Source organism: Canis lupus, chromosome 37 (assembly GCF_003254725.2).
Source record: "Canis lupus dingo isolate Sandy chromosome 37, ASM325472v2, whole genome shotgun sequence".
Lineage (NCBI taxonomy): Eukaryota > Metazoa > Chordata > Mammalia > Carnivora > Canidae > Canis > Canis lupus.
The window spans coordinates 26,998,142-27,025,098 of NC_064279.1; the positions used below are offsets into that span (position 1 = coordinate 26,998,142).

At 41.7% G+C, this 26,957-nt stretch overlaps 1 long non-coding RNA gene across 4 annotated transcripts in view; it reads left to right on the forward strand.

The window, feature by feature from the left end:
- LOC125754484 (uncharacterized) overlaps positions 1 to 26,957 on the forward strand; it is a 46,573-nt gene that overhangs the window by 10,688 nt on the left and 8,928 nt on the right. For 3 of the 4 annotated variants that reach the window (XR_007408829.1, XR_007408827.1, XR_007408828.1), the window contains 4 exons: positions 940 to 1,083; positions 1,572 to 1,731; positions 9,811 to 9,866; positions 22,323 to 22,461. This is a non-coding gene — a long non-coding RNA (uncharacterized LOC125754484). Of the gene's footprint in view, positions 1 to 939; positions 1,084 to 1,571; positions 1,732 to 8,080; positions 8,140 to 9,810; positions 9,867 to 22,322; positions 22,462 to 26,957 lie in introns of all 4 variants that reach the window. The other variant, XR_007408830.1, reaches the window with a different exon arrangement.

Sequence of the window (26,957 nt, forward strand, 5' to 3'; positions counted from 1 at the left end):
GTGATGCTCACCTGCTGCACCACATCTTTGCTCTGTCATGGTGTCCAAGATGGGTCACAATGGGATGGCCATTATGGACCACTTGGCATTTTCTGAAAGGATCTACTGTGAACAGCTTCCTAAGGAATTTGGGAAAATAAGTTGAGCTAAGTTCTATATGAACCCAAAGAGTTAAAGTCCAACTGAAAGGCAGGCAGGTGTTGAAGTCATTGATAGTGTCCATAGGCAGGTGGCTGTCAGGAGGAACCCTGGATAGCCCAGAGTGACTGAAGCTGGGTGGCCTGTTCCATGCTTGTGGGAATATGGAGATTCCTCTAAGTCATGTAACCAGGAATCTGGAAGAATGTTCCATGAAGAGATGAAAAATCTGGAAAAAAGCTTAATCAAAGGCTGGAAATTAAGCCTGGAAGACGTTGGATCAGCAGCCATAGTCTTGAGCTCCATAATATTTCACTTTCAAGGCATCGGGTGTAAGGACAGTCTAGTGGAAACCCAAGACCCTTTTGTGCCTTCGTGTGCAGGTTCCCTAGCAGTTCCCACATGCACAAAACTGCCGGTGCTCAAGAACCACACAGGCAGCCACGACATGGCTGCTGGACAGACGATGAGCAACAACTCTTCCTCAACCTGGCTTGGCCAGTGTTATCCTTTGTCTTAGGTAGCTTTTTCATGCCAAACGTGGTTTTAGTTGGGTGAGAACAATGCACTCTACCAATCTCATTTTAGAAATCCTGGGCTATCAGAAATAAAGAGGCTACTTTATGGAAGCCATCATGATGTTTCTCCAGGGGATTGCATATGAAGACTAGGAGTCCCATGCAATTGCAATATTTTGGATATCATCCCAGATCACTCACTGTCACTAGCACGGGGCGAGGGGATTTCTTAGTCTCCTGCTGCATCCTATGTGCTGTGTTCTCCTCCCCTCTCCCCTGTCAGGCTCCACAGAAGAATGGCTATTTGCTGCCAGTCATCTCAGTCTCACGGAGGACACTGGTCTCTGGCACACTGGCTGACAGTTTCATATCCACAGGGCAGGGTCTGGACCAATAATATCTCCGCTAACCTCTGGACTGCAGTGTGGTTCGTTACCAGTATTTTGCTTGAGTGTTTCCTTTCCCCCTAGTTATTGAGTCTGTGCTGCTTCCTCCTTGGCACATGTTGGTTTTTAGAGATGATGTTGTTGAGTGACATGTAAAAATTAGTTTCATTTCCACTCAAACAATACTTCTGTTGAATCTTCTCTTACATCCCCCTTTTTCATTAATTGTTCCCTTATCTGCACCCCATATTTATTGTTGCATTTGGATCCAGATCACAGTGTGCCTTATGGTCAACTATGTCATTCCTTCCTAGGCAGAGAGTGGGTCTAGTTTGTCCGTGAATCCCAGCACCCAGCACAGTGTCTTTGCATATGGAGAGAGTGGTGACAGAGATGGGGCATGCACCTGCTGGTTCTCCCTTCCTCCTTGGGTAGCATTAAGAGGGAACTTCCCTGCTCCTTGTAGGGAGGCAGGGCTATATGACCGGGTCTTGCCAATGAAATGACAAGTGACATGTATCACTTCTAGGCCAAGCCAGTGAAAAGGTTTGTGTGACCCTCCAGCTTTTTCTGCTCTGCTTTGATGACTGTGGTGATGTTGAAATGGCAAAACCACAAGGAGAAACTAGGACAAGAAGAAAAGCGAGAAGAAAAAAGAGAGACTTGTTCCAAACAGAAGAGGGCTTTGTGTAAGTAGGGAATAAACTTTTGCTGAATTCTCAGCCACTGAGATTTTAGGGTTTGTTTCTCCAGCCAGGCTGGTCTTGCCTGCCTCCTACAGATGGCCCGTAATTCATGGAACTGCATGGTGAGTCTAGGTATTTACAGGTGCGTCTCCTCAAATGATACAATTTATTTGCACCTTCCGTTTTTTCTTTCTCAATATAGCTTCACTTAGACCTTGAGAATTCTGAAGGAGAAAGTATAATAAGTTGTTAAACTCTACAGGGGCCGGTTGCATACAACCGGGCAGAAGTCATCACCCGATTCAATTGTGTTGTCACCTAGCCCTGAAAGGACTATAGCCATTTGGAAATTCATGAATGTCTCCAGCAGATGGGAAGGCACCATATCTCACCCAGGAGTTGCTGTACCTTTGACATATTAGAGAAATTTACAACCCCAGTGGCTTACCTTTTCCACCTTGGCACATGCTCACTTTACTTAATTGGGCTCTATGGGCTCCGTGGAATATGGGGAGACTCCAGGTTACTCAATGATGTTTCATTCCCTATACACCAATTTTACTCTGTTCATGTATAATGGGCAACTTAATGTATTTATTACAGCTGTGTATTTATTTTGTATACACACATCGTGATCACATAATATGCAATATTTACAGATTATTTCTAGGGACTTGTTGGAAGACAGTAGGTGTTACTAACTGATCTAACCTTTCACTGATATAATCTCTGGGAATAGTCTCTCATCATCGACAGGGATTTGTTTTCTGGCTAAACCTCATGCAAGATATTTGTCCTCTCTGCACATACATTTCCTTCTCTGGAAAGTGGGGATAATACTTATTCTTCAGATTGTGTGAGGATTGGAGAAAAATATTTGTAAAGATCTACTCACTACTTGACAATTTGTAGACATTTCATAAATGGTAACTGATAATGATTATGTATTTATACTCATAGAGAACTTCAGCATTTAAACATATTTCACATTTTAAAAAAATTCAGTTCACCCTTATGATGACTTTGGGGGGAGGTCCATTTTGTAGCAGAAGAAAGTGAGGCCCAGAGAGGGCACTACAGCTTGTGCAGAGTCTAGAAACCAGCAGAGCTAGGACTGAAAACTAGGCTCCTCACTCATCCTGGTGCTAGAACTAGAAAGTACCTTGAAACAGTGGTTAAGAGCGGAGCAGGATGAAAACAGTGTAGGGTCAATGGCACAGAGCCTGGCAGGAAGTAGGAGTTCAACATGTGGCCACTATTATTGTATTATAGGTACCAGTGACCATGAATTATGCCTTCAAGTTTATCTATCTTAAAGTGAATCATCAGGGACCCCTTGGCCTCATCCGAGTAATTTCCGCAAATAAAGCTGTTACAGTGTGTGGACTATGCTATGTAAAGCACTATGGATAATCAGAGCACTGGAATACAAAGAATGAACAAATAACTGAGAACAGCCTTGTTGTGTATACTTGGTTTGTGTTAGTCACCTGTTGGACCAGAAGGCCATTCTCTGTGTATTGAAATACTGGAAATAAAATATGGCCCTTCTCTGGGCTGTAATAAGAGAACCAGAGGCTTATTCCTTGAAGTTCAGAGGCATCGTGTCTCATATGCCTCTGTTCCTCCAAGATGCCAGAGAGTGCACGTCAGTATTTATGGCACCCCAACACTCAAATTAGCTTCTCTAATAATCAAGCTGAAAAACACACCCTCCCGGTAGTCTGTTCTCCCGCACACAGCATTCTTCTGATAGAGGCATTCATTTCAATTAATGCAAAAGCAGAAGGGTTTGAGCTGCCCATCCATTTGGCAAGGGATTTGGGAATAGGATCAAAGTTGGTTTTATTTCAGTAGGGTCTCTAGTGAGCTGTTAATTACCTGGGTTTCAAATCAGATGGCATTTGAAATAGAATATTGAATTACACCTGTGTTTGCGGGTCAGTTTATCTCCTGATACGAAGGTAGATTTGTGGCAGGAAGGAACAGGAGGAAATGAAGTTAGTTTTCTTCCTGTGTTTGATGGGGGTGGGGGGGTCTTTGTTGCTAAAATATTCCTCAGGGCTTTGCATACTGGGTTAAACCAGTAGGGAAAATTATGTTTCAGGAACGTTGAGCCAGAGCAGACCTCCATTTATCCCTCAGACAGATTAAAACATGTAATCTTAGATGTGTTAACATGAAATATGACTTGCACACCCATACATACACACGTTCCTATGCACACATACATAGTTTGGAGTACTGAAGGTGAATCGAAAACTAGTTTGGTGGGAAACGGAGCACTGGAATGAATGTTTCTGAGTATTTATCTCAAACATTTAGATTTTAATTTTACTGAAAATAAACTTTTGTCTGTTTACCCATTTACACCTGTCAGAGGATGATATCTTATTTTGGAATATTTCACTTGCTCACTAATCTCCAAATACACACGTCTCCTTTCTGTTCCATAGGTGCCCACACCCTTCCTTGCCTCACGGTGCCTGCTCCCTCAGCTCCATCTCCACAATGCTTATTGCTAGCTCTGTGCGTCTTACCCTTCAGGTTTCAACTCCAATTTTGCTTCCTCTGAGAGGCTTTCCCACCCATTCATTCTGCCTTGTTTCCCTATCTGTTCCTTCAGAGCATTGATCCTGTTATTTATGTGTCTCATATATTTGGTCTTGGCCATGAGAGCAGGAAGGGGCTTGGGTTGTCCTGCGCACCCCCACGTCTTCAGTACTTACACTCTACTCAGCACGTTGTGAGCCAAGCGTCTCACAATTTATTTGGTGAGTGAATGAACAATTGGATGACTGAGCAAGCCATGGGCAAACCTTTTGTTTTCACAGAGCACAGACCAAACCATTAGTGGAGCATAATATTCAGGTTCAGTCCTTACAATTCAAAATAGAATTTTATGAAACTGGACAGTAACTGAAAAACTAACAAAGCTGTGTGTATAGATTCCACCATTTTGGCCCAAGAATATTTTGACAACACCATGCACTTGGGAGCTGAGCTTTTAGTGCAATAAAATGGCTATAGCTTCTCTCTTGGTTTTTGCTCTTTGTAGGTCTTCATTTTTACCTCCTTGTAGGTGTCTCCTCTTATCTCCTGTCCCGCTTTTTTTGGCTTTTATTTCTGTCTCTCAAAAACTGCTGACAATTTTCTCATGGGTTACAAATACAAGCTATGTTTCTTTTTATCAAATTCATAATGGCTATTACTGGTAGAACTGATCGCAACAAAATAATACTGACAACGACACAACAGCCTGTGGTAGAATTTGTTATTGGCTAAAAAAGAAAAAAAATTGATGGCCAAATTAAATCTTCTTGACAAAATCTAGACGTGCAAAATTTGATCTGGGAAAATTGAACTTTGTGGAAATAAAGAAAACTCAAAATGGCAGAAGCCATAACTGTTAAAATTGGATGTGACTGGAAAAAGAAACCCAAACAACCTGATTGAAAATTTCTAAGGAAAATGATTGATACTGACCAAATAATATCAGGGAGATAAAAATAATGACAAGATAAAAGCATTTACATTATTTAATCAAGGGGAGAGAGGACTGGGGGAGCTCAATCGATAAATAAATCTTAAAGTACAGGAAAGACAACTTATTGTGCTAAATAATGGACAGCTATTCTTTTCCAATAATAATAATAAAAAAAAAAGGTCCAAGAATGCAACAGGGGGTTTAGAAAGAACTTCCTGTCCACAGGGGGCTTGGAGACTCTGGAGTGCATTACCATGAAGGCAGGTGGTGACAGGGAGAGAGTTGGGAGGGCGGAGTGTAGGGGTGTGTGTGTGTGGGAGGGAGCCCTTTCTGAAGTTTCTGGAATAAGGTATAGCAGAAAGCTATCATTCTGAGGTGGTTTTTGTACATGCTTTTCTGATTGAAGAGTCAAATTAGGAGCTTTCGCTCCCTGGGATACTCCTCTAGCCCATATTTCTATGACTTCTTAAATTCTATTTTGCTCTTTGGTAAGAAAGTGGAATTATGCTACTTAGAAAATAAATTAAGTCACTTTACACCTAAGCATTAAAACTTTTAGTTTTGTTTAAATGTTTTAAAAATTGTTGTGTTCTTATGACCCAGGTTTTGTAGCTCCAATATCTTTTAGGAATGAGTTTTATGTATGTGGAATTCTGCGAATAAAATGGTCATTGTGATGACTATTAAGGATCATTGTTTTAAATCTGGAATAATAGAAGTTTTCTCTCCATAGGGGAAAGAAGCTAAGGATTGGGGAAATAAAAATGATCCATTGTAATAGCAAAAATATCACTGTTGGTTTTAATGAGAGAAAACATTCAGGCCCTTGTAGACAATGAATCTTTGAGGAGAGTCTTATATGTGAAAAAAAGAAAGAGCAGAAAAATTCTATGACTGGTTGTGATTGCTAGTATTACAAGTCTATAGCAAAGATTGTGCTGTCAAGGTGGAGTAGGAGACTGAGGGGGAAGGAAGTTCCCCTGGAGCCCCCCAGAGGACAGGAAGTGGCTCTAATAAGAATGGAAAAAGCTATTAGTGTGAGTGAAAACAAGAGAGTGGCTGTCAACAATAGGTTGGGGTTGCCCTCCTTTGATGAATGGGACAGTTACTCTTACTTCTCTGCTCCCAGTGTGGGGGCATCATATGAGAAGCAATAACCGTAAGTCAGGGAACATGGCATCCTAGAAGAAACAGGCAAAGCTATCCAGGAAGCAGAAGGATGCTACTGAGTAAGGAGGACTTGAAAGGGGGTTCTAGGTTGATTCCAAGTCATTGCATTCATTCAAATCCTGGGAAATGCCAGGAGACTTAGTGTACCAGTGGATGCATCCCAAAGTAGCCTTTCAGAAAAGTAATAAAAGTAATAAATCAGTGGTTGTGGGTGATGTTAAAGGATTTTTCAGACTGAAGAAACAGAAATTCTAAACTACTCTTGGCCTGAGGTTAGAAATAAATGATATAGCATATTTGTTTTTAAAAAAACTATTTTTTTTTTAGCATACAGAGCTACAGAATTTTTCCTTTTGTGATGAGAGCTTCTTAAGGTCTGCCCTCTTACCAACTTTCCAATATGCAGTACAGCGCTGTGAGCTCTAGTTGCCCTGCTGTACATTATATCCCCATGACTCATTCGTTTTATAACTGGCAGTTTGCACTCCTTGACTCCCCTTACCCACTTTGCCCCCTCTTCTGCCTCTGGCAGCCACTAATCTGTATATCTATGAGCTTTAACATTTTTAAAATTATTATTTAGATTCTGCGTGAGTGAGCTCATACAGTGTTTGTCTTTCTCTGCCTGCCTTCCTTAAAGATTTTTAAAGTTACTTATTTATTTATTTAGAGCAGGGGGGAGGGGCAAAGGGAGAGAGAGAGAGATCTCAAGCAGATTCCATGTTGAGTGCAGAGCCTGACAGAGGGCTTGATTCCATGACCCTGAGGTCATGATCTGAGCTGAAATCAAGATTTGGAGGCTTAATCAACTGAGCCAACCTGGGCACCCCTCTGCCTGATTTATTTCATTTAGAATAATGCCCCTTTGATCCATCCATGGTGTTGCAAATGACAAGATTTCATGCTTTCTATGGCTGAGTAATATTCCAGTGTGTGTGTGTGTGTGTGTGTGTGTGTGCGCGCGCGCGCGCGTGCACACGTGTATCACATTTTCTTTCCCCATTTATCTGTTGATCAGGTTTATGTTGTTTCCATATCTTGGCCATTGTAAATAATGCTGTAATGAACATGGGGTGCATATATCTTTTCCAGTTAGTGTTTTCATTTTCTTTGGATAATTACCCGGAAGTAGAATTGCTGGATCATTTCGTAGTTCTATTTTTAAAAGTAACCACTATGGTTGCCATGATGCTGGTAGACAAGAAAATCTCCTAGGACTGGATTAAGTGATTAGTACTATTTGTTGAAGATTAAGAATTACTAGAGGAACCATGTGAATATAGTTTGTTTTTTCTTTCCATGTAATTCTGTTGCGTTTTCTATAAGGATTAGTAATAAAGATAAATATTCATATTTATGTTTTTAAAAATAAAGAGTGGTGATCATGATAATGATTTTATTTTTAAAGCCATATGGCATAGAATTCTTATTTGATATCATTTAGACCTCATCATTGCTATTTAGACCTCAAGGTTATTACCATGACCTCATCCATCTAGTGGTGAAATACCCTTATATCAGGCAAAATATCACCTTTGCAAATTCAGACTTCTAAATTGACAGTTCATGCCATGGCAACTTTTTTCTTGAGTAGTCTTTGAGTAATTAAAGCTTGATAGGCAGGTAAAAATAGAGAATTGACCTTAAACAAGATGTTTTAGTGCTTATATATTCTTATATTAATTTTGTGTCTAGCAGAAGACTAGCTCATCAAGCTAGTTTTGTACAACATTTGGAAAGTGGGCTGCTAAAAGGTTAGTTTATTATAGACACTTAAACTAGCGGTGAATTTCCAAGCTATTTTTATTGGTAAGATTAAATTACCTTATCTGTACTTCTTACTGAATAGACTTTTTTCTTGTCTGTAAGTTGTTTGAAGGTAGTTTTTTTTTTCTTGCATGTGAAAAATAGTGCTGACAAGTCAATCTAATATCAATAGGGTTGTAGCCTATGAATACTTTTGACAAGTGAGCACCCTTCCATGGATTTCCTGTTGTCCCCTGAAACACTCTACCGTGGGAAATTTCAGTATGGAGCAAAGAAAGTTTTACTGCCAATTTTGTGCCTAAAACACAAGAAAAGATGAACAGACGTCTGCTGCATTGAAAAAGGACACAGGCATGCATTAAATCCCTTATGTCTTACTTTTTAATGATGCAATTGTGAATTATGTTCTAGTTGCATTTGTAATTAGAGGCTGCAGCAGATGGTGAAGACTTATTTTAAAGTGATGTGTCTATTAAAATAAGCCACACTGCCAAATGATTGTTCACTGTAACAGCATCTTTACGCCCCTAAAACACTCCGATTCTTTGTTGATGTGCAGTTGATTACCACAGCTGATTACATATCTGCACATATTTGTTCGGAAATGTATCAGAGATATTTGATATGTGCAATACTTTAAAGTGTGTGTTATCACAATTATAGATAATGAAGCCTTCAATGAATTATTCAGTCACACCATCTACAAAGGGAATGCACTGATTTTCCTTTTCAATAAAATGAAGCATGAATCTTTTTAAACTATTGAGGCTAATTCTCCCTCCACTGTAGGAGAAGCCTTGAGTGGAGAGTGGGGAGTTTCTGAGTCCTGAAAGATTCTCTTATGCACATTCTAGAAAAGAGGAGTTTTGGTTTGAGTGAACTCAGTTTTTGGATTGTGGTGGAAGCTCAGACTAAGAGTGAGAATAGAGAGTAATAGGCTCGGTGGGTGGGGGGGATTGATTGATAGTATATATTACAGATTATATTACAGTATATATTATATATTATATTACAGTATATATTACAGTATAGATTGATAGTATATATTACAAAACTTTAGGCTGTGAAAAGAAACAACACCTAAAACTGGCTGGTTTATAATGATGAAGTAAGCAGTAACATTTCTCACTCTGGTTGCATGTTTATCAAGTTGCGTGTTTATCAAGGCACAGAAGAGGCATTCTGCTCATTCCAGTCTGTAAAGACCAGATTGGTGGAAGTTCCATCTCAACAAGGGTTTACACAATGGCCTCACTATTGGGAAAGGGATGTGTCACTTAAATACTAGCTTTCAAAACTCCTTTGTAGAAGAGTCACATGGGCACTTCCAGTCATGTAATTGGCCAGAGCAAATCATGGGACTAAAACTTGCGTTAAGATGGCAGAGAAGTACAGTCCTACTATGTGCCTGAAATATTCGGTGAAAAATAGTTATGACCAATCACCTCATGATGTAATTTTTTTTTTGCAAGGCTGTGTGTGTCCCTGAGCCAGTTCCTCTACCCGGCTACTATGGCTACGCCGTTTTCATCATCTTGGTCCTGAAATATCATCAGATCCACTATTTTACATTCAGCAATGTGCATAAAGACTTTTAGAAAAGAGGAGGGGTAGAGAAGTCTTCCGGTTTAACATTTTCTACTATGTTCTCTTCAAAGGCGTTAAGGCAGAAATAAGGATTGCATGGTGGCCTGCTGAGTCTGGGAGTCTTTGGGTAAGTTACACAAATTACTTCTCAGAGCCTTCAATATGTTAGTATGAATATCCATGAGGCCAATGCAGCACGCAGGATTTCTTAATTCCATAGAATCTCTTTTTTTGGAGAGCTTCTTACAGGATGGTATTTTGTGGGAACACATTTTGGGTAGTGCTGCTTGGGTCTCTCCCATCAGTACTTGGTTGTATGTTTGGTCACTATTTTAGCTTCTGGGTTGGTGAATACATCAAGGTGCTGGGAAGGTGACACACCCAGAGAGGGCATGGAAGCTCCAGCCACCCTGACCCCATATGTTGCTCTGTTCATGTCTTCCATTTGACAATCCCTGAATTGCATCCCTTATAATACATCAGCAAATGTAAGTATTTTCCTGAGTTTTCTGAGCTGTCCTAGCAAATTATCCAATCTGAGGAGGGGTTATGGGAACCCTCAATTTATAGCAATTGGTCAGAAGTAGAGGTGGTGGTCCAGGACTTGTGACTGACATTTGAAGTAGGGGCAGTCTGTGTGACGGATCTGGTGCTAACTCCAGGTGCTTCGTGTCAGGACTGAATTGAATTGTTGCGCAGCCAGGCATGCCTGGAGAATCAGAGAATTAGTTTCTGTTGTTGGAAAACACTGCAGACCTGTTGGTGGTTCTTGCTGGAACGTGCTGAGGGCTTCCATGGCCACACTTTTTCCTCCAGCCCTCTTCTCCTCCCTAGTCCGGAAAGGAAGCAGCATGATTTTGATGGATATGGGGGTCGAGGAGACATTTTGGGATAGGAAAATACATGTCTTACATGAAGACATGAGTCAGCAAAGAGGTTTGAGCTAAGACTGGCAGTTCTAGGTTGGGAAATGCTTTATGCCATATTCATTCAATACCCAAGAGATAAATATAATCCTCTTCTGACATTATATATATTATATAAATAGGATTATAAATATAAATATACATATAATCATATATGTATGTACAGCTGACCCTTGGATAACACAGGTTTGAACTGTGTGAGTTCACTTATATGTGGATTTTTTTCAGTATTACCTTGTACTTTATTTGCTCTTGTGATTGTCTTAGCATTTTCTTTTCTCTAGCTTACTTACTGTAAGAATACAGTATATAATACATAGAACATACAAAATATGTGTTAATCAAGTGTTTATGGTATCCTTAAGGCTTCTGACTATTAGTAGGGGAGTTTTGGGGGAGTCAGAAGTTATGTGTAGATTTTTGACTTGCAGTGGTTAGATACCCCAAGCCCCACATTGTTCAAGGGTCAACTGTGTAAGTACATATGTGTTTATGTGTTTGTGTGTATGTGTGTGTGTATTTCTCTTTCTATTTACAAACATAAAACATCTAGAACCGGGCATGTGATAAGCACTCTACTACAATAAAAAATAGTGATAAAGGTAGATAACAGTTTCAAATATATTATAGGTATTTCTAAGAACTGGGCTAGGCTTATGGGAATCTCATTTTATTCTTAAAAAACTCTCTGGCAGGTGGTTACTATAATTATTCCCATTTTAGAGATGAGAATACTCAGATTCTGATAGGTTAACATATTTGTCCAAAGACATGCAGCTAATAGGAAGCAAAGCTAGGATTAGATGAACTCAGGCAGTTTGACCATGTTCTTAACCATTCCGCCACTATAACGATTATTCCTTATATTGGGTGGTGTTTAATGGTAGTTAAAGTGGGGATCCCTGGGTGGCTCAGCAGTTTAGCACCGCCTTCAGCCCAGGGCATGATCCTGGAGACCCGGGATCGAGTCCAGCATCGGGCTCCCTGAATGGAGCCTGCTTCTCCCTCTGCCTGTGTCTCTGCCTCTCTCTCTCTCTCTCTCATGAATAAATAAGTAAAATCCTAAAAAAAAAAAAAAAAAAGGTAGTTAAAGCCTGTATATAGAGACTATATTTGTTCTCCACGGCAACACTGTTGGATGCCATGTTCTCCACATTTAAAGATAAGGAAATTGAGTCTCACATAGTTGAATCTTAATTTAAAAGCAAGCAACTTGAGTTCTGGTCCATTCTTTTCCTAATATATATCTTATTTCTACCCACTTTAGTTTTGTCTAGCTCTATTCCTTTTTCTCCAATTTTCTTCTTCCTTCTCCTTCCATCCTACAATCTGGATTTGTAGCATGTGAACTACTAAGAAATAATTTCTTGGGATAGTCACAAAAAACCCAGAGAAGTATTAATAAAACTGTAAATGACGAATCTAGTTACCTAAGCCCCAAATAAATTAATGCGAATACCACTGCACTGCATTCAATTTAATAAATCTTCACCCAACCATTCTGTGTGTCAGGTCTTTGGGACAAAGAATGTCCAACACACACACACACACACACACACACACACACGCACACACACACCCTACCCCCAACAAGAGGTTGAATGTTTTAGGTGACACAAATCCTATCAGATGAACATTACAGGGATGCCTGGGTGCCTCAGTGGTTGAGCGCCTGCCTTTGGCCCAGGGCATGATCCTGGGGTCCTGGTATCGAGTCCCATATCAGGCTCCTTGCATGAAGCCTGCTTCTCTCCCTGCCTGTGTCTCTGCCTCTCTCATGAATAAATAAATAAATAAAATCTTTTTTTTTTTTTTAAAGATGAGCATTACAGAGGGGGGCTTGGACAGACATAATCACCATACCCCCATCTCCTCTGCTTTTCTTCATAACTTCCCCTTCATCACCTCTCTTTCCAAAAAATAAAAACGGGGGAAGACAGAGCCACAGGGAAATGGGATTAGGAGAAGGGAACCAAAGACCATGGAAAAGCATGAGAAGGATGGGCTATTGACTCACAGGAATGTGGTTCACTGGATGGACTCTTAGCTTTCTTTCATCCATGCAGCCAATGCTAGCACATGCTAGAGGGAATCACATGCAGCCACAAGGCAATGACCTGACTTCATTGTCCACATAGACAAAGGGTCTCTTGACTGTAATGGGGGGCAGCTCTCTTTTTGCTTAAATGACATGAAAGGGACAACCCTAGAGTTTCAGCATGTGCTGCCAGCATTTAGTACAGGGTTAAGCAACAAATGTTCCTCATCTCCTGGGTCAGGCAATGTGTGTGAGGAACAAGACCATATCAGTAAGCATAGTAAAGCTAGAACTTTCAAGAAACGTAAGAGCCCGAATGCCCTATAACTATGGCTCCTCAGAGTTGCATACTTTTACTTGAATAATGAAGTTACTCTTTTGTAATAGACCGAATTACCTAGAATGTGAAAAGATCGTTTTATTTTTTAAAATAAGGGTCACAAGCTATCAGATCATTTTGGAGATATATTTTGTTTGAGTTGATCAAGGTTTGTAAAAAATGGATTTTGAATGCCTCATTTAATATGCTTGCATTCTCCAGGTAGCTTCTCTGTCTAGTGGACACTTGGATAAAGTCAATGACTCTCTAGAAGTTGGTGAGGGTTTTCAGGGGAGGGGGATCCAAAGGTGGGTTCTTTCATAATATTAGTGTTTAGGATAATAATGAATCTGCCTGTGTTTTTAGACAGAAATGAATAACTTTGGATAATAAAAGACACCTGTGTCGTCATGGTTAGAAACAGTCAAATCATTAACCTAACCGGACAGATGTAGATAGATGTAGGTGGGGCTTCTGTAAGACCCAGGTCACCATCAGCCATCCTGTATTTTTTAAGTCAATGGCCACTGTATTTTCCCTAGAGATGATTATGCCAGGATGGCTTCTCAGCTCATACGAAGACAGTGGGACACAGCTGAATATATTTCTTGAGTCTGGAGACCTTTATTTTAATCCTGGCTTTGCCTATAACATAGTGTCACCTTGTGAAAATCGCTGATTATCTCTGATTTTGGTTCCTCATCTGGAAAATGTGGAAGTTGGTGAGGTGATTGTCAATGCCCTGTCTAGCTTTAAAATTCTATGATGCCGGGAATATGGTTTGCCCATCAGTGAAAAGTCACTGAGCCGACCTTGGAAATTGCTTCATGCCAATTAATCTCTTTCCTCTCTTTAGTGGAAAATAATCAGAAAAATGGTTTCATATTATAAAACATGAATGTTTCTTTGGAACCCCCTCCTTTACTGCCTTATAAAAACCAAGTGACCTACTATATCCATTTGTGTCTGAGACAAGTGTTAGCAAAAAAATACTTCCATAAAGTTAACTCCTGAGATTGAGGTTGCTGTATGAGTACCTTGTTTGATAACTTATTCCCAAGAGGCTGGGGAGCATGAGGAGGAGGAGGTGGGTTTGAGAACCTTTTTCACTTTTGTGATGCTTTTCAAAGCTGCCCTACTGAGAAATCACTTTGATCAACACAAAAGAAGGATCAGTTTGGCTATTTTTATATCGTAAAGTCTCCAGTGATCTGGCATCTTTGAGAATGAGAGCAGCTACCGAGCACAACCTCTGTCTGAATTATATCTTCCTGTCCCCCCACTCCCATCCCCAGCCCCCTCCCACCCTGAGACCTGTGCTTATTTCCCACTCACTGAAGCTCTGAATTTGATTCTGGTTGTCCCCATAGCTGGCTCTGGGCCACTCTTAGACAGTCTAAATCCTCCTTAGTTATTTGGGTTAGTTCTGATGAGGTGCCAAGAATTCATTCTGAAAGATTCACACACTCATGTTTTTCTCCTGCTGCAAAGGAGTTGGGTCAGAGACACAGAATAAACAATGAGTGCCTCGTTTGTTAACCTCAGAATCCCATTTGCTGTGCACTGGGTTTATTTTCTAGATGACCATGGCTCCTGGCACTGAACAAATTACAGGAATTAAACAGGATTTTTCTGTTCTACCTGTGGTGGTGACATATTCTTGATTTTCCTAAATTCTCAAATTAATGTTATTTTTTATTCTTATCTGCAAAGATGATAGGTGATTTGCTTAGTGTAAAAAGAGGAATTACCTTCATTTTAATTAATTAATTAAGAGACAGAAAGAACATGCATGAGCAGGGGAGGAGCTGAGGGAGAGGGAGAGAGAGTCCCAAGCAGACTCTGTACTGAGTGTGGAGCCTGATGCTGGACTTGGTCTCATGACCCTGAGATCGTGACCTGAACCAAAATCAGGAGTTGGACCCTTAACTCACTGATCCACCCAGGCACCCCAGGGTCTTAACTTTCTATCATTTGGATATCCTCATATCAATTTACAAATAGGAAAAATTCCCTTGTCGGACTGTGCTACTGCATTCTGGCTTCAGAAACTGGGATTCCTATGATTATAGGCTTATGTCTTGATGGCACAGAAAGGAGACTCAAGTGGAGTTTAAACAAAAAAAATCAAGAAGTGATGTTATGTAGCCACATGGTTTGCATATCTCTATCAGAACCAAACCAGGAAGGACAACAGAAACTCAAGCCACTTGGGTTCACTCCTCACATATGGATTAGTGCCTAGAATTAGATCATGAGCTTGATTGTGTGTTGAGCTGGTTATTAATTGAATTAGCTTGTTTCTCTGTGTCCCTGAGATCTACTGTAGTCCAGGACAGACAAGCAGGGCATTTATAGCATTGGTAGTGTGCAGTGCTGAAACCTGAGAAGATTCACAGTACAGAGCCCCTGGGGGGTGTTTGTGTGGGAGACACCCCAGGATGAAGTACAAGATAATCACAAATAAAGACACAGAAAGTAAAACAGTACAACCCAACTCAGTGTCAGATGAATGGGCAGCTGCCCAGGGCAGTTGGTTGTAGTCACTGTTAGTAGAGTGTGGTAGAAATTCCTGGAAAGGTTTCTTTGTGAAGGTGACCTTGAAGCAGGCTTTGGAAGAAGAAAGGCTGCATCACAAAGCCGTGGGTGTGGGTTCAGGGAGAGAAAGGGGAAGCCCAGGCAGGAGCAATGAGTTTGGAGCAGCTAAGTAGAGAATGTAAACTTGAATTCTGAAGGAAATGAGGACATTCTGGGAAGATTTGGAAGGCCAGAGGAAAATGATGAAATCCTGCGAAGGAGACATTTTTTTTTTAAAGATTTTATTTATTTATTTATTTATTTATTTATTTATTTATTTATTTATTTATTATTTATTTATTTGTTTATTTATTTCACGAGTGGGGGGAGGGAGAGAGGGAGATGGTGAGAGAGAATCTCAAGCAGACTCAGTGCTGAGCGTGGAGCCCCATGGGGGGCTTGAGCTCATGAGCCTGAGATCATGACCTGAGCTGAAATCAAGAGTTGGGCGCTTAACTGACTGAACCACCCAGGAGCCCCTAGGTGGTTAAATTTTGAGGAGCCAAAATTTAAGATCAAATTAAGGACTGGCTAAAATGACTTTCTTGGCTGAAATGATGGAGGAAGAGTGGTTTAATGGGCAAAATTGCTTCTAGCTCTGAGGAATGGCAGGCAAACCTGATATAGTAGGACTCAGGTTAGTAATTTCCCTTTGCTCCTGTGTATGGTTTTCAGTGTACAGTCCTACTCTCTTACGATAAAACCCTAGTTCCTTTCTTCTTTTCTCACTTTCTTTACGAAACCCTGCTTAGGGGATCGGAACAGCAGTCGGTTTGGTGGCAGGTCAGGCGCAGTGGCAGCGGGTTCTCCCCTGGGCCTCCCATCCCTGTGTGAGGACTTTCAGACTTCGGCAGACAAATTAGCCTGAAGCCAGTGCCTGTTCCCAGGGGCACATCTGCCTGTGTCCACTTGCTCAGCAAGACACTCTTTCTGGGGCCAAGACACCAATTCCCGTACCTGAACCCAGTGTCGGACCTTTCCTAAGGGATCTGTTTCCCTTGTACTGACACAGGGAGTATAATTCTTGTCCTTTTGAGTAAACAGTTTTGCACAGTCTAGGGTGGGGCCAGACTTAAAAAGCAAAGCCAAGGATTCTGTTGTTTCTCTAATACCTGCCTCCTGGAGGGAGCTCGCTGTTCATAAGGGCACCCTTCGAGCCCAGCCTTGCCCACCTTCTTCGGAACACGAAGTAGTCCTTGAGGTCCTCTCTGCTCTGTTGCAGCTGGGAATTCACCTCCTTTCATGCCTATTAGACTTGGATGGCAGCCCTTTAAGACCCCCAGATAAAATGTGTAGATCTGCCCATCTTCAACCTGCATTTGATTGATGCAAGATTTTCATTTCTAATTAGACCTGTTTGCTCAAGAAGTACAAATAAAACCAACACATGCTCCTTAATCCTGTTAGAGCGGGTGGCAAGGTAGACTATTTTCTATTTTATAGTTGGTTTTAAAACTCAAACTATAAATGTGAATTACTTTTCAGTCTGACTCCTCTGGTGTAGGTTATTGTTATGCTAATTCAGGTGTATGTCTTCCAGGACCTTATAAGTATATAAATCTTGTTGTTCTTTTGAACAAATTGGATGGTTAATCCCTTAATCAGTTATTGAGAGATTGCTACAAGCACAGAGCAAAGGCCAGACCTCAAAGCTCTGCAGTTTGAAGGTCACCATTGTTATGCATTTGGTGTTTCTCCTTTTTTCTTCTGTTAAATAAGAAAGCTAGTTTGATCCTACAGAAAGCACTTTCCTTTAAAGTGGAAAGATGGGAGCCTGGGACGAGCAGGAGGTTCTAATGATTCAAGCAATAAGTGATGCTATTGACGGGAAGCATTTCTTCCCACTCGCCCATCCCCCACCCCCTTCTCTGCCTCTCCTGCTCCCCTCTTAGGTGTTTTCTGAGAACGGAAATCTATCTCCAGTAGGCTGGCTGTATGTGTCAGGTAGCTTTTCTGTTTTCTCAACAAAGTATTTGTGTATATTCTGTGGATAACCTTTTAGTAGCATAAGTAAGCAGTTTTTCCTTGATCTGTCCCTGAAAATATTCATTGAGACTCCATCAGTTGCTCAGAAATAATAGGTTAAATTTAAACACATTATTATTCATCGACAGGTGTTTCTGACTATAATGGGGGAAGGTTTAAGCTCATATGGATGGTTATTGCTGACAAGACAATGTGCCATAGATCCTCTGTGTGTGGAGGCCCTGGCTTGAACCCTGCCCTATCTGAGTTGATATGGCCAATCACATATGGCCAGTCACACCCCTGGACACCGGTGCTACCTCCTTTCTACAAGATGTGTTCTGAATTGATTTATATTTATAAGGACTGGGTCCACCAGCCTACTACCCCAGCTGACCAAAGCATATCATGTTACAACCTTTCTTCTACCTATGTCTCATTCAATAGAGCCCAGGGAGGACCTTTTTTGGGGGGGGTGTTGCCTAGGCAGGAAAAGCCCCATGTAGAAATCCCGTCAAGGGGGTGTGATGCAGAATCAAAGCAAGGTGCAGAAATTAGAGGAAGCAATAGAAATTGAGATTCTGATTCCAAAGCAGACAAATTTCTGTGTAAACCTTCTCCCATGAAGTAGGATGGGGATCTGGATCAGGATCCAAATCAGAATCTAAAGTGCCAATGGAAGTCACAGACAAATGAGGTTTTACTTTATTTTTTTTAAGATTATTTTATTTATTTTAGAGGGAGAGAGAGAGAGAGAGAAGGAGCCTGTGTGCTAGTTGGGGGAAGAGGCAGAGGCAGACGGAAGAAGAATCTCAAGCAGACTCCCAGCTGAGTGTGGAGCCCAGTGTGAGGCTCTATCGCATGACCCCTAGTATCATCACCTGAGCTGAAACCAACAATTGGATGCTTTACTGACTGTGCCCATCCAGGTGCCCCACAAATGATGTTTTAAATCTTTGTGACCCTGTGAAGGTTTTAAACTTTTATTGTTTTTTTTTTTTTTTTTTTTTAAATTGTTGTCTAGGGTGACTGGGTGATCAGTCAGTTAAGTGTCTGCCTTTGGCTCAGGTCATGATGACAATAATCTTAGTTACCAATCAGTGAGCATTCACTGCATTTGCTCCTACAAACTGGGCATTACTGTCCACCATTTTATAGAGGGGAGCACTGAGGCTCACCCACACGCTAAGCAAGCTAGTCCAGATCTGTCAGCCACAGCAATTGATTGAGAGATGGTCACATGACCCAAGCCAGGCCAATGGAAGTTTTTAAGATTAACTGGTAAAAGACTATCTTCTGGGAATCCTAAAAGGTTAATGTAAGCTTGAATGTTCTTGATAAATGTCTGAAGGGAACTTGTCTCAGAATGAAGCCAAAGCAGAGAAAAGCACAAGAAATAGAGAAAATCATGTCTCTGAAGACATGATTTCGGCACCTGGCTACAGCTATGCCTGAAGCCAACCATTCTTGGATTGTTTAGTTACATTTAACAATATATTCCCCCCCCCTCTTTTTTTTTTTGTAGAGTCATGCACTCATGCAGGCACTCTTTTGACCCCCATATGGCTGTATGAGAATGGGTTTTGGGCCTAAAACATTTTCTTGACAAGAGTTAGAGTCCTTGTGGCTTGAGCTGGGCTTATCTCCTTGTGCCAAAATAATTCTTCTTGTTTCAGATTTAGTGTGTACTCTCTTGTTCTGGTGAAGCATGTGTATCATGTGGCATCTGGCCAACCCTATTTCTATCCTCTTTCTATCCTTTCAGAGAGGGGGCTGAGTCCTACTATAGCACAGGAGGGCATGTGCAGGCCAGTAGCCCTGTGTCTGCTGCCAGCCAGGGACCCGTTGGTCATGGGGGACTGGTGCCCACCATTGGAATTGATCTTATTCTTTCCCTTTTCCATTCCCAAACTTTCTCTAACTCTCCAGGTAAGCACAGTCATTTCTCCTACTCTTCCCTCACTCCAGAATCTACCATCATTATTGTGCTGTATCTTTATACATCTGTCCTTTACTAGACTGCAAAATCCTAGAGAGCTGAAGTAATGCCCCTGTGTGTGTGCGTATGTATTTAATTCTTGCCTTTAGGCTCACATAGACTCCAAAAATGCAAAGTAATCTTCAATATTTAAACAAGAAATTCTTTAGTTAGCCTTATGTATACAGGTGTAGGTTCTCCAGCCACTTCCTAATATAATATAATATAATATAATATAATATAATATAATATATAGCCCCTCCCATGCTTCTCAAACTTTAACATGCAAAGAAATCATCTGAGGGTCTTGTCAAAATGTAGAGTCTATTTCAGAAGGTTCTGAGGTGGAGCTGGAGATTCTCATTCCTAATAAATGCTTTGATACTCTGAGAAGCAAAAATTGGGTATGCGTCATTTGTTTCTCCAGGAAACTGTCAGGTCAGAGGATGTAGGAACCTTCTGATAAATCCGTGACTTGTTAGGTGGTAAAGATGTATTTTTCAAGAGCTAAATTCAAATTCTAACTTTATTGCAATGGAGATTAAATTACCAAAATAAAACTTGAGGTACACAGAGGCATTATTTTCTTAGTCAACCAGTAAGTACTTTTTGAGCATTGACTTTGAGCCTACCTCTTGGCTAAATATAATGACATACAAAAGAAATATGGGACTAGTTCAGTGTAACCAGTTTTAGACCTGGAGAAAAAGAGATTCTCTCCTGCTGATTTAGGACTGCTACTCAAATTTATCATACCCCAAATATCTTCACTTTTTTTCATTGCCTTGATAGTTCTTTGCTTGACGTTGCAGAATAAGAGAGGATTCTGGAGCTCATCATGCATTCACACCTTGATGTGTATTCTCTCCTTTCTTTCCTTTTACCCAAAAGAGATCCACCAAATAAGAGAAATTGGGATTTTGCTCTGGTGGCTGAGTCAATCCTGGAGCAAGGGGATAATTCTAGGGGAAGGCAGTAGGGATCCCATAGGATAACGTGCTTATTGCTAGATTCCTTTAAGAGAATGTTATATGCCCAACCATGTTACTCAGTAGAAATGTCACCAAAGGTAAGATGAAGTCTATTTATTTTGAAATTTTATATCTGGACCATAAGAATCACTGAAAGTCAGTGATTGCAGGGAACTCAGTGATTACTGGATGCAAAATTATCCCTTTCTAAAGCAGGAACCCCAAATCCCGAGTATAGTTTAACTTGCCCTACACATGCATCTAGTACATCTGTTCCTCTTGGTTGGAGCTCTTTATATAGCAAAGGAAGCAGTGAAGCAGGGGTGACTAAGAGCCCATGCTCTCCTCTGCAGTCAGGGTCTTTGGGTTTGACTCCTACTTCTCCAGTTGCTAATGGGCTTTGAGTGAGGTTTTTTTTTGTTTTGTTTTGTTTTGGTTTGGGGTTTTTTTGGACTCTCTGTGTCTCAGTTCCTCATTTGCAAAATAAAGATAGTGGTAGTAACTACCTCAATGGGCTGTTGTAAAGATTAAATGAGTTGATACAGGTAAAGCAATTAGAGCACTGCCTATCCAGAGCAGGTGCCCAGTAAATATAGGTGGCTATTACTATCCTCATTACTGTGATCTTCCGTGATGTGACTTCAAGGCTACCAGTGAAGAACCTCTACTACAGGCTAGCCCTGAACCCTAGGCTTCCCCTACCTACTTGCTGTTGCCACATACTCTATTATATAAACGAATTGTGCCTCCCAACCCGCCTTCCGTCCACCCCCAAGGTCTCACATTATACAGTTCACAACGTGGGTTAAAATGCTAATATTCTTGAGAGAGGGATCATGATAATTTACTTTCACTCTACATTAGGAAGAATTGAATTGAATCCTTTTCCAGAATTGGTTCCACATTGAATCCTTTTCCAGAAACAGGTTTGCAAAGAAGAAGGGCCACAAGGTTTTGGGAGTCTAGAATGTCAGAGTGATGGGGAAGGGGTGGTAGCTAGGACAGGGAGGAGAGAGTTGAGGGTACAGAAGGTAGTCTGTCCATGCTCCTTACCACCTTTAGTATCCAGGATCCATTCTCTCTCTTGTCCTCTCTGATTCCTTCTCTATAGCCTCTCACATGGGGATAACTGTGTATCCTTTTAGCCTACAGAAGTCTGAAGAACCTTTGAAAATTCCTCATAGTATAGGGTTGCTGAGCCCAGAGCATCCCAGGGAGTGACTGGCTTAGGCCAGAGTTTCTTAATTTCAGTGCTATTGACATTTGGTGTTGGATAATTTTGGTTGTGAATTGATCTTGCGCTTTGTGAAATGTTTAGCAGCATCCTCAGCCTCTACTCACTATATGCCAATAATACTCCTCCCAACCAGGTCATGACAACCAAAAATGTCTCCAGACATTGCCAAGTGTTCCCTTGGGAACAAAATTGCTCCCAGCTGAGAACACTTGACTTAAGCCTCACTAAGACCCGCTGATTTTATTTTCTTTTGGTCAGGCCAGGCTGAACTCAGATCAATGGGATCATGGGCTTATTGGCTTCTACTCTCCATATGGAGATTCTCCGCCCCTCCCCTTCCCCACCTGCCTCTAGACAAAATCTACTTGTGCCTCAATTTATCTGATGTAGTCACTCCCTGTGATATGTGGAGGGCATTTGCTCCTGGCTAGAGGTGGCCGGCTGAGGATACAGCAGGCTATCTTAGGTTGGAGTTCAGGGTGACCCCTTGATGCCCACTCCTCTAGTTGTCAGCTGGGGACACTCCGGTTTTGACAACCATGTAGGATCACCTCAAACTCCTATTTCCTCAGAGAGAGGAAGTCAGCTTCAGCTCCCAGAGATGGTCAGAAGGAGCAGAGAAAGGAGTATAACCGAACAACGATCAACTTTGTGAAATGATTCTATAACACCCACTGCTGTCCGAGGAAAGTGGGCTGTGTTCATGAAAAGGTATTTATTTATTTATTTATTTATTTATTTATTTATTTATTTATTTATTTATTTATCTATCTATTTTCTTCAGTTAAGCTGGGTTGAAAGACGTTAAGAGAGACTTTTGGAGTTCCATTTAAATCTTTCCTACTGTGTGATGCTGGGAAAGTTCCTAGACCTCTCTTAACCTCAGTTTCCTTGGCTGGAAATGTGAATAATAATTGTACCTACCTTCCAGGGTTAGTTGTAATTAAGCTCCACGTGCCACTGATGCTTCCTGGGAAATGAAGACCCCACGTGCACCTCAGTGCTCAATCCACAAGGCTCCCATTGGCTTGTTCCCCAATTGCCTGGCAGCCTTCCTCTCCGCTGCTTTCTCAGCACAGACTCCAAGTGTCTCCCAAATGTGTATTTCTCAGTTCTCTAGGGGATGCTCGACTCTCAGTCCGCGGCTGAGCCTGAGTAAGCACCTGGAGTGCAGGGATTTGGTCGAGTGCGCTTTTGGCAGCAAAGCCAGGCTTGGAGTGGGCTCACGATGTGGTACATCTCACAGCCCAGAAACTTGGGCAGGAAGCGCTCTCCTCTGGGCTCTTCCAGAATCCATAGTGACGCCCACGTAGGCACCCGGAACAGGAGTCCCTGGGGTCATGTGATAATTGTCGGTCACCTTATCACAACTGTTTCAACTCACCAAGATGAGGTCTGAGATGTCTTCACTGGAGGGTCTCAGTTGGCATGAAGGCAATCAACATTTCAAGACACACCAGCTGGAAAATTCTTTCATAATATGAATACTGTAAATATTTACTTAAGCTTCCTCCACCCTCCACTGACATTTCAGAAGCAAGAAAATTGTTGAAGAGGCCAGATTTTTACACATAGTATTTATAAAGTATACTTTGGGCAGCGAGAGTGTAAACATCTCTGTCCTGGATTTTAACTCTTAGTACAAATTACTTCTCCGAGACTGAGATGGCGTTTCAGATTAGAGAGGGAGAGATAGGATGTTTGACTTAATTTGCCCAAAGTCACACACTTAGTAAATGACTTTGGAATCAGACAGAATTTGGTTTAAACCTCCACCTCGGTGGTAGTTGCTAATGTAAATTCAGCATGTTGCCTCATGCCTTGGTTTCTATAATATGAGGATAGGTTGGTATGATTCCGTAACATAAATGACGTCAAGTCCTGAGTAGGGTGTTGGCATAACACGGGTTCAATAAATTCAGCTGTAATGGTAATTGCACGGTTGCCTAGATTATCATTTTACAATTCCTATCTGTCCCCGCCACCATTCTTTACTAACTGACACCGATGGACAGGAAGCTGTGTTCAGTCAATGCCTAGCATGATACTTGATATTTGGGGTGTTCGCTAAGTGTTTGAGTGAATGAGCAAATAATGAGATCATGACACAGGAGATCTTCATTGATCAGTGAATTTCTAAATTGATATGCTGGGAAGACTTGTTGAAACTTTCTAAGGCTCAGTAATGACTACTGAGTACAGATGTTAATGAAGTAGGTTGAAGAAGGTCTTTGGGCAGGAAGGCAGCCAGAGGGCAGCGTCTACCAGTGACTGATGAATGGCAAACCCTTGCTGGAGGTCAACTAAAACAGTTCTATGTGGGGGTGACTTTTAAACAAGGCAATCTGCAGGGAATTGGGAAACTCCTTTCACCCTCCCAAATCTGCCCGACGTCTCTCTGTCAGAGAATGATTCCTTTGGGCTAAGTAGCATGTAGGCTGGGGTAGCTGCAGTTAAAAAGAGAAACCGAGAGACCCAACATGTGGAGGGCATTTGGAGGGCAAATATGTGCCCAGGGTGACCGTCTTCCATTCAGGGGCCCAGATTGTTGGAGGTTTGTGAAAGGATCACCTCCCTTCCAGCCAGCCAGATGGGGCAAAAAGTGGGGAGAAGAGCTCTATGGGAAAGGCTCACAAGCCAGCCTTGGGGTAGCACTTAGCACTTCTGTCTCCATTTCACTGGCCAGCGCTCACTCCCATGGCCAGACCTGACTGCAAGGGAGTCTGGGAAATGGACTGCCTGACTGGGCAACCACTTTCCAGTTGCATCAGTGCCATATGTGACAAAGGACCAACGTGTCTGACCAACTGTGAACGGTCTTCACCACACCTTTTAAGGAGGCACTCTCTCTGGGAAGGTGTGGGTAAGTATAAATTAGTCTGTCCCCGCCAGGGGAAGGATGTCCACGGTTTGAAGGATTTGCCCTAGAAAAAGTTGAGGGGAGAGGTTTGAGGCTAGCAAAGGTGAGTGGTGCAGGCTGGGTGGAAATAACTGAGGCAGACCTGGGTCCCAGGGTCCTGCTCTCGGGGGTGGGAGACGTGGAGCATCAGAAGGGGACAGGAGAAATGGAAGATAAAGACAAAAAGGCTCTCAAGTCACAGTTTCATAGAAGATGAGAAATAGCTGCTCTCCAGAGAAGCAAAATGGTGCTGGGGGTACCAGCAGTAGAGGAGTTACGAGCCACTTGTGGGCTGTCAGGTGCCATGAACTGTGCGGGGAGAACGGGGGCATGCTTTCCTCCTCCAAGGAGAGGCAGGCTCATTATGTCTCTAAGGTGGATTTTATAGTTCTGGATTTGAGCCTAAAAGTTGCATGTGGTTTTCAAATACTTATTTTATCACACACTCCACGATTACTTCCATTATGTGGGGCTAACATTTGAGTCTTTTCAGAGTTAGTAGGGATATAAAAGGTTTAAATAAGCCCAATATCAGATGTGTCTGGGATTCCATTTCTTGCATGCAGACTGTAAATAAATGCTGATGAAAAATATTTTAGTTCCAAATTCTGCTACCCCAAATCCTACAAATATGCACATTAAAGCCCCATAATCCCATAAAAGCCTTTTTACTTGTAAATAACACTATCTTGTTTTCCATCTCAAATTTCTTCTCCTGTAATTACACAATATTTGGTTTCCCCTTTTTAGGCAATTCAAATTAAAACTTATTTCATTTCATAATTACAAACATTCATTTTGAGTAAAGACCAATCTGACGGGAATTTGGTTCCAGTGATATTGTAACCTAGACTTGTAATAGCAAAGCAATCCATCTCCTTACTAATGTCTTGGAATCTTTTAAGACTCTACCCCAGCTAAACATTTGCATTTGGAAAGTTTTATCCTTTTTCCTGAAATAATAATGCTTTATTAAGAGCACCGTGTGATTTGATTTTTTTAAAAATAATGATTTAAATCAAAGACTTCAAGATATAAAGAATTTAAAAGGTGAGCCATTTCACCCTCTTAGTTTTGGGTTATTTTATAACTCCCATGAGTTCTGGAGTAGAACGTTGCTTGGAAAATGTTCATTATTAAGTTCATTTTCAACCATTTCCTGGAAAAGGAGAAAGAAAATATTCTTTGTCTGGGTGTCATGATAGGTGGTAATTTTGAAATATTAGATAAAGTGTATGTTATTACTATTCTGAATATGGATAGAAGAGAAAAAGAGCGTGCTGACTGGACATTTTTGGTTGGGTAGTTCATACGTAGGAAAACGCGGGATCTATTAACTAAGAAAAATGCATTGAGGAAATGCCAAATGGAGGAGGGCTTGCAGGGTGATCACTGTTCATCCATTGCAGTGTAAAAAACAAAACAAAACAATCCAAAAAACAGTGGTTTGCAACAATGATTTATCATGATCTCACAGTTCTGGGGCTTGATGGGTTCAGGGGGGCAAGTTTTGCTTGTTGGGGACCCTCATCTGTCCAGAGTCAGATGGTGGCTGAGGCTGGTGGCACCTGAAGGCTTCATCACACGCACTGCCCGCTCTCAGGCTGGAACACTTGCTGGGGGCTGTTGGGGCATCTCCCTTTCCAGCAACCTCAATCCATGGCTAGCTCGGGCTTCTTCACAGCACAGGGGTCTCACGGTAGTGGGACTTCTCATGTGGTGGTTGGTTTTCCCGCAGAGCAAGTGCTCCAGGAGACCAAGACAGAGTTGTAAGGCTTTTTCTAAGTTGCCTTTCAACGTCCAGTGGGATCAGTTCTCCTCATTCTGTTAGTTGTGAGTCATGGGGACAGTCCCGGTTCCAGGCGAGGTGATCACCGAGGGTTACAAATAGAGGCATGGTTCATTGGGGGCCATCCTTACAACCGCCTACCACATACCACGGTCACCGACCAGCTGCCCACTCAGACCATTTTAATGGGTGAGATGACCACACCGCAGCAGGGGGGTTTGTAGTCTGATGGGCCTGAGTTGGTAAGAGCTGGGAGGGGAGGGAGCAGATAGCGGCTCTTCCTCAGGACTACTTCATGCTGTCTGAGTGGTGTGTGCGTGCATGTGTGTGCAAATGTGTGTGCAAGGGTGTGTGCACGCACCTGGGCGCACTTTGGGTAGGATTTTGGGTCACATCGATTGCAGTTTGATTTAAGCTGGGGTCAGGAGGGGAGAACTATCAAATGCCCACTCTGTGCCAAGCTCTATGTTACACACTTTAAACATTTAATATTGTTTCGGGAGGCTACTGATGTCGCGG